The sequence below is a fragment of the Henckelia pumila genome, chromosome 2, assembly GCF_033568475.1.
Source record: "Henckelia pumila isolate YLH828 chromosome 2, ASM3356847v2, whole genome shotgun sequence".
NCBI lineage: Eukaryota > Viridiplantae > Streptophyta > Magnoliopsida > Lamiales > Gesneriaceae > Henckelia > Henckelia pumila.
This window is the reverse complement of record NC_133121.1, coordinates 124,436,911-124,449,137: the sequence shown is the minus strand read 5'-3', so window position 1 is coordinate 124,449,137 and position 12,227 is coordinate 124,436,911. Positions and strand designations below refer to the sequence as shown.

At 33.7% G+C, this 12,227-nt stretch overlaps 1 long non-coding RNA gene across 2 annotated transcripts; it reads right to left on the bottom strand.

Moving 5' to 3' along the window:
- Positions 1-5,925: 5,925 nt before the first annotated feature.
- On the bottom strand, positions 5,926-9,183 carry LOC140877061 (uncharacterized). 2 transcript variants are annotated; one of them, XR_012149223.1, is made up of 5 exons: positions 9,014-9,183; positions 8,679-8,758; positions 7,626-7,719; positions 6,445-6,645; positions 5,926-6,145 (listed from the first exon to the last, which is right to left on the bottom strand). It is a non-coding gene; the product is annotated as an uncharacterized lncRNA (long non-coding RNA). The 2 variants fall into 2 exon arrangements; XR_012149224.1 differs by lacking the exon at positions 6,445-6,645.
- Between the last annotated feature and the right edge of the window lie 3,044 nt (positions 9,184-12,227).

Sequence of the window (12,227 nt, the reverse complement as noted above, 5' to 3'; positions counted from 1 at the left end):
ATGGACATTTTTGGAAACCACTGAATTCGGATTCAGGAAAATTTATTTTGACTTTAAAACGTGCAGAAATGGTTTCTGTGCACATTGGTGAAATCGTTTCATCAATCGGAGTCACGATGAATTTTATATTAATTTCTGAACGAGCGGGCTTTGCTTGTCGGGCCCCAGCTTATGACTAATGGGCCCTAAGGTGTTAGTGGCCTGCATTATAAATAAGTTATTTCAGTACAGAAATTACACACAACAGGTCATAATTTTTGAGACAGAGCAAAAATCGAACCCTAGCCTCTCTCTCAACAAATCGGCCGAACCCTCCCCCTCTGCCCGAGAAAATTCCGGTCTGTGATTTTGAATCGCAGTAAGGAATAACGAATCAAATTCGTGTATTCTCTTCGCAGAAAACTTCTGATAGATTTTCTAGTGCAATCTATCAGAGGGATTAAACCTCTGTTCGTGGACCTGATTGAAGGCGTTCATCGGTTCCAGGGAGAGACAACAAGAGCAGAATTGTTCTGTTGGTGTCCATTAATCTCGTTGCGAGATTTGAGGTAAAATTTATTTAATTGTTATTTAAATTTTACACACACGTAATTCAATCGATGAACGGTTGATACCCACACTATGGAATTGTTCCATAACAAAATTTTTAAACTTCCGCTGCACCGGGTATCAATCGTAATTGGTCTGGGAACTCGCCAGTTTTCCAACATGAAAATCTGGCATCATTATCTGTATGGCGAGAAATTTGAGATCTTTACCGACCACAAGAGTCTCAAGTATTTGTTCACTCAGGCGGAGTTGAACATGAGGCAGAGACGTTGGATGGACTTGCTTAAGGACTATGATTGCGAGATTAAGTACCATCCGGGAGCTGCTAATCTCACTACTGATGCTTTGAGTCGCAAGGTGTGACTATCCGCACTTCAGACTTGTTCGATGTTTAGTGCGATCAGTGACTGTTGTATTTCGGGATATACTTTCAAGCATAAGAAAGGTATGCAGGGTATCCAGATGTTTGCGATATTATTTGAGCCAGCTTTGTATTCGCAGATTCGAGATGCTCAGAAGTCTGATTCGAAGACCCAGCGTTTAGCTCATCTAGCTAACGAGGGTAGCTCGTCTGGATTTCATTATCAGTTAGATGGCTTTCTGTGTTTGTTCGGTAGGCTTGTGATTGTGCTGGATGTAGAGTTGCGAGAGGAGATTTTGTCTCAGGCGCATCGCACTAAGTTGAGTATTCATCCTGGGAGCAACAAGATGTACAAGGATCTACGTACTCGTTTCTGGTGGAAGGGAATGAAACGCAGTGTTTATCAGTTTGTTTCGAGATGTTTGGTGTGTCAACAGGTCAAGGCAGAGCACCAACAACCTGAAGGATTGCTTCACAGTCTGCCTATTCCTGAATGGAAATGGGAGTTTATCACAATGGACCTTGTGACCCATTTGCCGGTATCCCCGAGGAACTGTGATGCTATCTGGGTTGTGGTGGACCGACTCACCAAGTCAGCACATTTCATTGCCTATAGCCGGGAGTACAATGTGGATCGTATGGCTCGATTGTACATTCAGGAGATCGTTCGACTTCATGGAGTGCCTGTGAGCATTGTCAGCAATCTAGACCCCAGGTTTACTTCTAGATTCTGGGGGAGTGTTCAGCGTGCAATGGGTACTACTCTCAGTTTGAGTACTGTCTATCATCCGGAGACTGATGGTCAGTCAGAGCGCACTATCCGTACTTTGGAGGATATGCTTAGAGCGTGCGTCATGGATTTTGGTTCAGCCTGGCAGGATCATTTGCCATTGATCGAGTTCGCGTACAACAACAGCTATCATACTAGTATTGGGATGGCACCTTTTGAGGCGTTGTACGGGCGACGTTGTCGTACTCCACTCTTCTGGGAAGAAGTGGGGGAGAGACGGGCTGAGGGACCGGAGTTTATCCAGCAGGCGATAGACATTGTTGATCAGATCAAGAAACGGATTAAGACTGCACAGGATCGTCAGGCCAGCTATGCTAATACCAAGCGTAGGCCTTTGCAGTTCGATGTCGGGGAGAAAGTGTTTCTGAGAGTGTCACCTTTCCGCAAGATTCTCAGATTTGGCCTTAAGGGCAAGTTGTCTCCTAGATTCATCGGTCCGTTTGAGATCTTGGAATGCATTGGCGATTTGGCTTATCAACTAGCTTTGCCACCATATTTTTCCAGTATTCACGACGTGTTCCACGTATCTCTGTTGCGACGGTATGTGGCGGACGAGTCTCATATTCTGCAGCGGTCTAAGGTTCAGGTGAGCAAGGATTTGACCTATGTTGAGAAACCTATTCGTATCCTGGATTATAAGGATAAGGTTTTGCGGAACAAAGTCATTCCTCTGGTTTTAGTTCAGTGGCAGTGCCGAGGCACTAAAGATGCTACTTGGGAGCTTGAGGACAGGATGCGTGAAGACCATCCTGAGTTGTTTTGATTTTATTCTTAAGTTGTATTCAGTTGCAAACTCTGTAAACGTTTGATTTGAATAAAGAATATTTCTGATTTCTGTATTACATTCAGTACTTAAGATCTGATTTCGAGGACGAAATATCTTAAGTGGGGGAGAATGTAGTAGCCCGTAACCAAAATTAGTAATTAAAGAATTAATCATAATTACTTGGGAAGAGTTCGGAAGCTCCGAAGGTGAGTTCGAAAGCTCCGAACAGGATCGGAAGCTCCGATGCAGGATCGAAAGCTCCGATGGTATTACGTCAGGCATGATGTGTGGTTGGATCGGAAGCTCCGATCAGGATCGAAAGCTCCGATCACCCCTATCCAAAGTCAACAAGTGATATTTTGACACGTGGCAGATCAGGATCTTCGGAAGCTCCGATGGCAGGATCAGACGTTCCGATCGATATTCGGACGTTCCGATCGAGGATCGGAGGCTCTGACGTTGTCTATAAATAGAAGGCCGAGAATTCACTTTCAATTGCCAATTCCAGATTTCCTCTCTACTCTAGTCGTATTCGAGTTGTTCTAGCCTTTATAGGCTTGATCCGGGAGTCGTCGAGGCGTTCGATAGTCGTAGTGGAGTTGTGCCCAAGTTCTGGGGGCATCGACATCAAAGAGCTAACGACGGACGAAGGTATAGCTTTTGCTTCCTATAAATATTTAGGAGTATGCAATAGCTTAGTTAAGGCTTTTAGAGCGCTATAATGATAGTAGTATCATTTGGCAGTGTAGAGCAGACTATAGGCGTGGACCTAGTGTTGGTAGAGCTTGCACTGATTTGAGGTACGAAAGTACTGTTCGAGATATCCTGACTGAGTATGCATGTATTATGTGACTGCATGGTTTATATGTCATTGATTTATGCTGCATTCATTTGCATACTGAGCTATCTCCTTCGAGATGTCTGTTAGTAGGGTTTTTTCCTATCCTGTTAGTGGTTGGACTTCCATCGATTTGGGTCCGGCATATCCACTAGTATTATGGTATAGGAGCCACCTCCTGAAGCGACGGCACAGCGTGCTACATACCAGGGCCCGATCTGTCTCTGTTATCTGATCCTTGACCTCGAGTTTATAGGGAGTTCACTTTGATGCATGTATACTCATACTCTCGTGCTGAGCATTTTATGCTCACGTCTCGTACTCTGTGTTTCTGGACACCCTATTCCAATGGGCAGGTTTGCGATTGGATGAGGCGGGTGGATCCAAGAGGGGCTAGGCAGTGGTTGGTCAGCTGGAGCTTCGCCTAGGTTTTATTTCTGTTGTCATTGGATTGATACAGCTGTTCGATCTGGTTGTATAATATTTGAGTATTTACAGATTTTTTGCCTTGGGATTGTAATTTTAGTAAATGTTTCCTCAGTTTTTTCTGATATCTGTTTATTAAGTTAATTGCATGCCTAAGTTCTGTTTAGTAGGTGATCCGGGTAAGGGTCACTACAGCGACACTACATTCTGTAGATGTGTCAGAGTACGGACTATCTTTATCTGTAAATACATTTGCGCAATCAGTTGAGCAATTGTACACTGAACATGACTGCTGATAGATTCAGTTTAGTAGGGTAAACTGCTTTATTCTTTGAGATGATCAGTTGAGTAAAGATGTACTGATGAATTCAGTTTAGCAAGGTAAACTGAGTTTTAGTCGAGGTAGACTGAATCTTTCTTTGCATTTCAGTTTAGTGCTGACGTCATCATTTCTTGAATATCAGTTTATAGTTTGGCTTTCTTTTATAAATATCAAAACTAAATTTCCCAACAGGTTCAAAAGAAGGATAATTTAAAAAAAATTAAAGGTTATTTTTGGAAGTAAATTAAGGCTATTTTTAAAAATTTACTTACTTGAAGGTCAAAATTGATTATGGTAGTTCAAGGAAGGACATTTTAGAAAATTTCTCTTTGTTCGAGTAAATTAAAAGTTAATGTACCAAAACTTATATCGAAAAAGTTAATAGACCAAAACCAAAACATGGACAATTTAATGGACCAAAAAAATTATTTTTCCTTTTATTTATTTTATGTCTTATTTTCCATATGTTGAATATATATATATATTTAATTTAATAGGTTTTAAATTAATTTTTAATATATATTTACAAACTTATGATATATATAATTATAATTACTTACCCAAATAGGTCCATATATGTACAACAAAATTTGTATAACAAATTTTATAGCACAAAAAATTCAATATCTTGTTTCTATCTGTTCTTCGTGTTCTTCGTTTTTCATATTCTTTCTTCGTCTGAGTCTATTTTTTCTCAAATTTCGGAGTTGTTTTTGTCATTAATATTGTTGCCCAATTTTGTGTCTTGTGCTACAAGTTATCTTAAAAAAAATATTGTTGTAACAAATTTTATAACACAAAAAATTCAATACAAAAAATTAATTTATCAAAATCTCGCGATACATAAAATAAAAAATTCCGCAATAAAATAACAAAATCTCACGATATTATTGTTGTAAATTTCGTTATACACGATATTTATTGTACCTCTTGAATTTTCCAAAAAAAATTGTTGAAAAAATTTTGTTCATTCCGTCTACAAACAAATAAGAGTGATACTACAGGTACAACGAAATTTTTGTACAACAAAATTTACAACATAAAAAATGCATTACAAAAATTTAGTTTATCAAAATCTCACGATAAAATAACAAAATCTCACGATATTATTGTTGTAAATATCGTTGTACACTTGTACTTTTACCATTTCTCAACAAATAAATATCAAAGTATTTTGATATTCTATATTTTTGGAAAAATGATCCTTATATAAAGGAAATTTTCGATAGGTTAGAATTTATAAGTTGAAAAGGATATATCTTGGTTTATAAATTGTTACATGCCTTGTAATAATAAGATTTGATCACGTCCCTAAACAACCCCACAGTTTTGGGATGGTTATAATAGGTTGGGCTCCTCAGCTACTCATACTAAGTCATCCGGAAACCGGCGGATTTCTATCTTGCACTACAAGAAAAACGTTCATTAACAACAGTTATTAATTGTTGTCGTAGGCCCCATTGAACTGTTGTTAAAAGCACTGTTGTTGAAAGGGCCGCTCATAGACAACAGTTAAAAACTGTTGTCGTTTGATATACGACAACAGTTGTGCAACGGTTTGTCACTGTTGTGGTTTTCTATATTTGACAACAGTTTAACAACATTTTTAACCGTTGTCTTTGGGTTCAATAAACAACAGTTTGACAACAAATAAAAACCGTTGTTATTACTTGAGATTGACAACACTTTGGCAACTTGAAATAACCGTCGTCTTTTAGGCAAAAATATTGTATTTTTTGAATAATAATGGAATTATACATACTTTTGATTTATATTTAATACTTAAATTATTTTATAATTAACAAACAAAACTTTGAAGTAATTAAACCAGTTTATATAAAATAAAACCAAACATCACCAAAATAGCATTAATTAAGAAAATACTTACAATAGACGATTTATCAAAAGATTCACAATCTACCAATAACTAAACGAAACATAAAATATGCCAAAAAGTTTTGAACCAAGTTTACAAAACGAAAAAACACCCCAAAAAATAGATAATATATCGTGCATATCAAACCCAAAATATCTTGCTTTGTTGATAAACTTTCTCCACTTGTGCATCTTCTAAGATATGATTCCATGCATTCCTGTAGAGAAGAATAAATAAAGTTAATGAAGTCACAATAGTCCCAAAACATCTCAAAAAAAATCTCCAAACAACTCCACAAAATACCAAGTCTGCAATGAGTTAAATAAATATTTGCAAGAAAATTTGATAAGGAACAGGATATTCTCGAGAAAGAGACAAACATTCTCCACAAAAGAGACAAACATTCTCCAATGGAAACTACACAAACACAAGATCATAATTACACACAAACATGAAATCGAAACATAAAAATGTCTAAGAAAATAAATTGAAAATGATACTATGGATGTTAGTTACCCGCTGCTACTTGGCACCAAAACCAATTGATTAACTAATGCACCGATCATTTGGTCTGATAAAAAGCTTGCCCTCTGGTTCAAACGTTCAGTTTTACCTATTTTGTCATTTGTGGTTCTTTGAAAATTCGGGATGTTGTGTGGATTTACAAATTTGAATTTACCAATATTGTTTTCCTTGACCAACTTCTTATAAAGATGCCTACAATTTTGAAGAGAATAAAATCAGAATTAAATTAAATAATACATAGCTTACTAATAAAGCATGTGATTATTATATTTAATAAAACAACAAACAAAGTGTAAGGCAATTTTAAGACTTACCATATGTAAGCAACCATACAATTTGCTGAAATTGGCTCCAACAGATACAAAGGACTGATGTCCTCAAGGTGCAAGTTTAGTTCATAGTTATCTCCAAATACCCCCTCATCCAAATGAATTGACAATTTTAGTGAACATCAAAACCTACTACACTTTAAAATTTCTTTTTCTTTTTCTTTTCCCCTTTTTTGCATTTTAGCCTTTTAAAACTGTTTCGGTCCAATAACTGTGTTATTATTATTTTATAATCATCTGCAGATTTATTATTATAAAATATTGACATGATATCGAAAAATTGATTACAATTTAGTGTTACGTCAACACTCTAGTTAATTATTATAAAAAATCAACAATAAACAAAGTTAATAGAAACAACACAACTTTGACAAATTAGAAGACAAAAAAAATTAAACATGACAACCTGACATATTAAATTGATTGTTTTTCCTTGTATGCATTATGATTTTGTTATTAGCTATCATTTTATGTCAAGGTAAGAATGACAGCACAACAAATAAGAAGCCACTGCTATTGGAAAAGAACAGGCAGATGCAAATGCAAAACCAACACGACAAAAAGGACCATTCTGGTATGCCAGGAAATTTATACACACAGTAGCAGCTCCAAAATGTGTGGAGGTGTGGGATATTCGTTCGAGAGAAAATTTCAGTAACTTTGAACAGAAATTTCCAATGACGATAATATATTATTCATCGAATTAAAAAATAAGAAGAAATTGACACTAGTTGGCTGGCCCTCTTCCCATATTATTCCCATTAAAAACCAAAAAACAAGTCTCTCATATTACATAAATATAGATCAGAAATCAATTAGCTTAGAAATCCAGAAATCAATTACCTTAGAAATCCAGAAGCAGCGGGCTTTGCTTTGCAAGAGTAGGAGAGAATAATGGAGCGGCAGATCAAACTCGCAAGGCAATAAGCAAAGATTTCTGTAAACGAGAAAATGGTAACAATACATAAGATAAATTTTAAATTTCTAACTTTTTCATATCTCAAAAATTGTGGCCTAGCTATTGTCAGACCAATACATCACTCGATCTCTCAAATAACAACCTATTAGGCAGCAGCAGTAGATGAATGGGAAAATTAGATAGTCATTCCAGTTTGAATGTGATTTTCGGTAAATGTAAGACAAGCACTAAAGTTGGTTTTTTCCATACAACTCAACCATACATATTTTCTACTAAAAAAAAATAAAAACAAATTCCTTGACAATCAATCTTCAGATGAAGCAGCACAAGTTTCATGTGGTTTGTTTGGTCTGCATTTTTTATCAAAGAGATTTTTTTCCACATTGAGAGATTGCTGCAATCAACTGAAATAAAGCAGAAAATGCGAGTTTGAAACTAGTGCATCTTTCTACACCATGAAAACCTTCCCTTTGGTCATTATCATAATGGACTTCTTCATAATCTTGGATTGCATTTATTTAAATAAAGATAGTATTCAGATCCTTGATAAGCATAACATGCTGTAATTATTTGGTTTAAGAATGTTATACAAATTTTTCCACCTAACCACTGTCGATTAGAGTTTGATGTGAATTACAACTGAACATTGCTGAAGTTAGAGAACCGATTTTACTCTTATTTATTGTTTAATGCTTCCGAAAGACCGTATATAATGTATCCAGACTACACAAGGACATCCTCTAACGCCTATCTAGCTTAGAGGTCTTAGTTCTTAGCCTTGGCACGTCAATAAGCACTTTTTAAGCACGAGAGAGAATATGCAGAAGGATCAAAACGGAAACAATCAGCATATCCATACACGAGCAAGATTACGTCAAGAAAATGTCTAAACACGAAGGGAATAAAACAAAGAATGCCCGAAAAACACAGTAAATTTAAAACATAAAGAATAGCAGAACAAAATAACAACAACAAACCTAGCGATTTGAAGAGCCTAAAATCCAGCAATACGCAGATCGAAAGGTGGAGAAAGTCTGAAGCAATGATGTGCTGTAACCTAAACAATAAAACAGCAGATATATTAACCTAAACAATAAAACAACACATAAAAAATCGAAGCAAAGGGAGGGAAGCAGAGCCGGAAGAAAAAAAAAAACGAATCAGGGGAATTGTAGCAGGAAATGAGAAGAGAAGAATGGGAGAAGAGGTAATAAAGCTCTTGCCGTAAAAATGATTACATTCATCAAGATTCACGAAAAGCTCACAATCTTGAAATTTCACGAACCGATTTGGGTGACTTCTGAAAACTTACAATTTTTGATTTAGGGCTTATTGTCACGGCAGAGTTGAACGTACGGTGGAGCAGATGGCCAGAAACGAGATGAATCCACGCAAACAATGGAGAAAAATCATCGGAGAAGGAAGAGATTGGAGTTGCGGCTCAGTGAAAGCCCAGATTTTGCCATCGGCCTTGAGATCGAGAGCTGAGCGTGAGTGAGGCCTTGGGTGAATGAAAAGGTTAAGTGTGGGAGTGAGAAAATTAAAGGCGTGAGTTGCAAACACGTTTACAGGTTTTTTTTTTTAAAAAAATAAAAATTAAAAATGACATAATAAATTAGAAATAAAATCCAAAGTAAGAAAATTAAAGTGTGTTTGGTAGACAGGATTTGGATGGGATTTGAATTTGCAAATACTGTTTTCGTGTTTGGAAAAATTGAATTTTAAAACGGGATTGGTATTTAATGAAACTTCATGGGATTTCATTAATTAACTAAGTGAAATCGTTATAAAATTGGTCGGATTATTTCATGAGATTTCATGGGATTTGAGTTTATAAAAATAATAAAATTATTTCTAATAATAAATTTATAAACTTTATTTATAAATTTAAGTTGCACAAACATTTTTAAAAAAAATATCACTTTTCAAATATTTATGCCAACAAATTTCAATATGTAATTTAACTTTTTTCCAAACACCAAAACGGAATTTGAATTCCATGAATTTCAATTCCAAATCCAAATCCAATTTCAAATTCTATGTAAAAAATATATCACTTTCCAAAGGCGTGAGTTGCAAAGCCGATTTTAGGTATTATTTTAATTTTAAAATTTAATAAAAAATGACATAATAAATTAGAAAGAAGCACAAAGACAACAGTGTTTTAAACTATTGTCTTTTGTCAATAAAAAACGCTCATAGACAACAGTCCTTTAAAACTGTTGTCGTAGGCCCAAAATACACGCTTATAGACAACAGACCTTTAAAACTATTGTCGTAGGCCCAAAATACACGCTCATAGACAACAGTTCTTTAAAACTGTTGTCTTATACCATTAAACGACAACAGTTTTAAATAAAATGTTGTCTTTTTTATTGACACAACAGTAAAACACAACGGTTATAACTAAAACCGTTGTTATAAAGTGCAAGACAACGGTTTTTACATAAAACCGTTGTCTATTGAGTGTTGTTGATGTGCATTTTTCTTGTAGTGTTGGCTTGGCCGATCAGGGGCGACCAACCCAATGTAGCAAGATTGGTAGTGGATTACCTGAAGATAGGAGTGATGGTTACTAGTGGGGATAATTTATCAGCCCCGGTGAAGGAGAGTGATATATTGGATGGAATAGATAGGATTATGGATGATAAAGAAGCACATGAAAGAGCAAAGAGTTTGAGTTGTGTGTTCCAGGCTGCTGGCTTCCCATCCACTTCCAAAGCTTCTATCAAGGCTTTGCTCCGGCTTTTGAGCAGCACCAATAGCTCTCCTTGTGCTCAAACTTCAATTTAAGTTGCTTGATTTTTACCTTTTGTATTTTGGGGTCTGGAAATAATTTTGGATACTGTGTTTATAGAAGTGAAATGTGTATATAAATTATTACAAAAACTCACGTTATACGAATTTGGATTTTGATTGATCTCACTTGCAGAGACGGAGTTGGGGGTTGCTTTTTTGTATATATATTATATATATCATATATATAGTTAATTAAATAAAAAAATTTAAAACTCTTTTTATATTTGTGAGATCAATATATATTTTTGATTAATCCCGCAAGAATAAACTCTAATACAAAAATTCAAATAATATGAATCAAATTTAATTGCAAAGATTTGAAACAAATGTATTCAACGGTTTAACAAATAAAAAACAGTTACCTTTAAATAAATATTTATATTTTTTAAAATGATTTCTTGTACAATCATCTATTTTTGAATGTATCAAACTACTAAAATTATAATCAATTTTCTAAAAAACTGAAAAATAATATAAATGTTAGTATGTCATAGATATATTAATTAGATTAATTTAACTATTTCAATTTTAATTTCATAGAGCGTGGAGTTTTAGGTGTAAAATTTGTAATTAAATATGGAAGATTTATGTTTTAACATTTATTCATTGATATTACACTTATACATATTTTGTTCAAAATTTCATAATAAATTTAATCATTACTTATTTTGAAATTGTATATAAAAAAATCGAGTATACTAATATATCTAAATATAATATACATGTAAATAAAAAAATTACATATTATTTTAATTTTTAATCTGCATGTTAAATATTTTCTTTGCAGTTATTAAAATTTTAATTTTAGTATTTTAAATATTGAAAAACATTGAAATAGTTGTTTTTAACTTTTACATAATTTAATATGAACACATATTTAATTTTTATTTTAAATTTTTTTATAAGAAATTCAATTTTTTCAAAATTTTAATAAACTTTCTCAATGATATGTGTCAAAATTATTTTTTTATATTATTATGTATATATATACTTTTAAAATTTTTTAATAATCAATAATTATTTTGAGTTGCTATACTTGTGCTCAAACATCAATTTAAGTTGCTTGATTTTTACTTTTTGTATTTTGGGGTCTGGAAATAATTTTGGATACTGTGTTTGAAAAAGTGAAATGTGTATATAAATTCTCACAAAAATTCACGTGAGACGAGTTTGGATTTCGATTGATCTCACTTGTTCGTCAATTTAAATTTGGATTTCGATTGATTTCACTTGTCCGTCAATTTAAGTATGATAAGCATAAATATATATGCAAGATATTGAGATGAGTTTGTAGTCCAATTGATCTCACTTGTCCTTCAATTTGTATAGACTCGAAAATTTCTTGTTAATCTATATCTATATCTATATAAAAACAAGAAAATGTGCTAAAAAAAAAAAAACCATTTTCCCGCCTAAAGTTTATACTAAAATTAGTTAAAATATTGCATAAATAAAAATAAAGATATTGTTGAATTTAAACTAGGTAAAGATAATATTTAAAATAAAACAAATATTATATTATAAGTGATAAAATATGTTATCCAAAAATTTTAAAATATATTTAAAATACGAGTGATTTTTTAAAAAAACATTAAAATATTATCTTTCTTGATTCAACAAAAAATATTATGAGTGATAAAATATTTGATTTAAAAATTTAAAAAATATATAAAAATCTGATTTAATTTTTTAAAATAAAAGTACAATTTATAGTGATCAAAAAAATT